Source organism: Pteropus vampyrus, unplaced genomic scaffold, assembly GCF_000151845.1.
Source record: "Pteropus vampyrus isolate Shadow unplaced genomic scaffold, Pvam_2.0 Scaffold642, whole genome shotgun sequence".
Lineage (NCBI taxonomy): Eukaryota > Metazoa > Chordata > Mammalia > Chiroptera > Pteropodidae > Pteropus > Pteropus vampyrus.
Window position 1 is genome coordinate 6,075 of NW_011889423.1, and position 3,835 is coordinate 9,909.

The following is a 3,835-nucleotide window of genomic DNA, read 5'->3' on the forward strand; positions in this document are numbered from 1 at the left end:
GGTAGTTTTTTGATGATTGTTTCAATTTCCATACTGCTGATCTGTCTCTTTAGATTTTCCAGTTCTTCTGATTCAGTCTAGGAAGGTTGTATTTTTCTAAGTACTGGTCCATTTCTTCTAGGTTATTATATTAGGTGTTATATACATTTTCATATTATTCTTCTAAGATCCTTTGTACTTCTGCAGTGTCTGAATTAATTTCTGCCCCTTTCATCCATGATTTTTTAAATTTGTGTCCTTTTCTTTTTTCTTTAGTGAGTCTAGCCAGGAGTTTGTCAATTTTATTATCCTTCTCAAAGAACAAACTCTATGTTGCATTTATTTTATCTATTGATTTTTATTTTTTTTTCAATTTCACTTATTTCTGCTCTAATTTTTATTATATCTTTCCTTCTTCTTACTTGAGGCTTCATTTGTTCTTCCTTTTCTAGTTTTTAAAGATGAAGCATTAGGTTGTTTATTTGGGCTCGTTCTTACTTTTGGAGATAGGTCTGTAATGATTATAACTTTCCTCTTATGACTGCTTTTGCTGTGTTCTAAAAGTTTTGATATGTTGTACTATCATTATCATTTCTTTCTATGTATCTCTTGATCTCTCTTTTTATTTGTTCCCTGACCCAGTTATTCTTCATTAGCATGTTGTTTAATCACCATGTGTTTGTGGTTCTTCCTGATTTCTTCTTGCAGTTGATCTCTAATTTCAAAGCACTATGATCAGAGAATATAGTTGGTATGATTTCAAACCTCTTATATTTGTTGAGGCTATCTCTTTCCCAGTATATAGTCAACTCTTGAGAATGTTCCATGGGCACTAGAGAAGAATGTATACGCAACTGTTTTGGGATAGAAGGCCCTGTATATGTCAATTATGTCCAGTTGTCTAAAGTGTCATTTAAGAATGTTATTTCCTTATTGATTTTCTCTTTGGATCATCTGTCCTTATCCAACAATGGGGTTTTTAGGTCTCCTACTATGATAGTGTTGGTCTGTTTCTGCCTTTTGTCTGTTAGTATTTGATTTAAATATTTTGAGGCTCCCTGATTGGGAGCATATGTATTAATAAGTCTTATGTCTTCTTGGTGCATGTATCCCTTTATCATTATGAAGTGTCCTTCGGTATCTTTCTTTACATTTTTTATTTTGAAGTCTATTTGATCTCATATTAATACCGTTACTCCTTTTCTCAGAATGCAATTTGCTTGAAATATCACTTTCCACCCTTTCACTTTGAGTCTATATTTGTCTTTGGAACTGACATGTAACTCTTGGAGGCAGCATATGGATGGGTTTGGTTTTTGATCCATTCTGCAACTCTGAACCTTTTTATATGTGAGTTCAATCCATTTATATTCAGGGAAATTACTGAAATATGAGGTCTTCTTACAGCCATTTTATCTTTTGCTTTCTGGTAGCTTGGTGTTTCCATTGATTCCTTGTTCTTGTGTTTCTGTTTTCTTTATTTTGGTTGGCTTTTGTGGGGTTTCCCTCTGATTCTTCTTGTTTTGTGTTATATACTTCAATTCTGAATTTTTGGCATGTGGTTAACATTACGAATATGAAAAGGGTAGTTATATATATATAGTCATCCATTTTCTTCTGCGCGCGCCTTATCTCCATTCCCCTTTGCGAATTTGGATATTTAAATCCTCCCCTTTACAGTCATTGTTATCTCCATTTGTTCCTATGTATGTTGAACATTCATTACTATCTTGCTATAGCAATTCTCTTATTATTTAAGCATACAATGCCCTGTTCTTAGTAAGGATTGTGCTCCTCTGCTTCCATTTGCCTGATAGTCACTTTACTCCTAATTATGTATAACTATGTAGCAGAGTGTAGCTACCTTTTATGAAAATGTTAGACTGGCTCCTGATGAAGATCTAGAAACTGATAACAGGGGTTGCTTCAGGTGAGTAGAATTTGCTGTCTGAAGAACAAAAGAGTAAAGGAGACTCATTTTCTTCGCACCCACTTTTGAACTTTTTAAAATTCTTTGCCATGTGCCTACATTCTTTGTTTGAAAATAAGTAATAATACAGTTGTTTTTGAACAAAGAATAACTTTCTAGAGGAATTTTCTGATAATTAGATCAAGAAAATCATTTTCTCCCCACAATTCTAGCTTTCCTTAGGAGCCTAGTCATTTATAGAAAAGTTGAAACAGGGCCCTAAGAACACCTTAACATTATTCCACACAGACTTTTTGGTATTTTAGAGAAAATATGACAAATGTCTTTCTCTTCTTAGGCTTGTACAAATACACTGTTATAAACTCTAACCAGTTTGTCACATTTATGTATATATGTCATCTCCCTCATCATTCGATTTTTGTTGTTGTTTATCATTGTCGTTGAGCACCTATAATACCAGACATTGAGTCAGGAAATAAATTTGATACTAAAGTATATAAGACACATTTTCTTCCCTCACAGTCTCACGATAGAAATGTACAGTAAAATTGCAAGGGTTTTCTTTTTATTAAATGATAAGAGTGCAAAAAGTGAAGAAAGACTAAATACTAGGGGAGATCATGCAAAGCAGCATGTATGAAAGCACGGTTCTGTGTCATGTGAAAAAGGACTCAAGCATAACTAATTAAAGGGCATTGCCTTTTTGCAAGTACACCTCAGGTTACAGAATAGAAGTGCTTCTAGAAATTCTCTGTAGACCACCATATAACTAACCACTCCTAGAAATGATTATTGAGTTCCCCAAATAAGTGCGATGATAAAATGCAATATACATTAAAGTCCAAACAAAAGTATGATATTAAAATTTCAAGTAAACATTGGTTGTAGCAATAGAAAGCCACGTTACTTTGATCTGCCATCCTGTTAAGAATAAAGAAAAATAAGAAATAAAAGAAAATAATAAAACTTGACAAACTAAAGAAAAAATAGGAAAATCGTAAGTCAAAATTTTTATGAAAGTCCGAGTGGTGAGCACTTAAAGTTATTCTTATTCAGAGAGCACTTACCTATAGTTCATTCAAATCCGTAAATTTCATGACAAAGCCTGGTTGGAGAAATGAAGATGACAGGCCTCACATGAAGCTGGAGCCCTTAGTGGTCTTCGTCCTCAAGTATGAACAAGAACTAAACCCGACACCACTTAGAAGGAAAATTAAAATTCAGCGTCCCTGGAAATTTGTGGCCATGATTCAACTGTTGCTTGGATTTACACACAGTTTTCTACAATTTCCCCTGTATGTTGCCTTCCTTTCGTTCAAAAGTATTTAATTTTCCACTAGAGACTCTGCCATTCCCTTCCCTTTGTCTCTCTTCATGAATGGACACACACACACGGACACACACACACACCCCCCTCACAATACCATGGTTCTTAACAAAATTTTAAATATTTTAATTCTCTAGGATAACCCATATGTTAGGCCATAAAACAGTCTTAAAATTATTTAATTAAATGTTTTGGAGTGACATTGGTTAATAAAATTATATTGGTTTGAATTAAACAGTTCAATAATACATTATATGTATATTGCATTGTGTGTTCACCAAAGTTAAGTTTCTTTCAATCATTTTACATTTTACCCCCTTTACCCGTATTTACCTGCCTCCTCCCCTCCTTCCCTTTGGCAACCACTATACTGTTGTTTGTGTCCATGAGTCACTGTTTGTCTTGTTCGTTTGTTGCTCTCAGTTTTATATCCTCAGTTTTATATAAGTGAAATCATGAAAGCATGATAATTTCAAGATCCATCTATGTTGTCACAAATGGCAGTGTTTCATCTTTTCTTATGGCTGAGTATGAGGCAAGCAATACTCTGATATTAAAGCCAAAATCACTATAAGAAAAAAGAAACTGCAGACCAATAT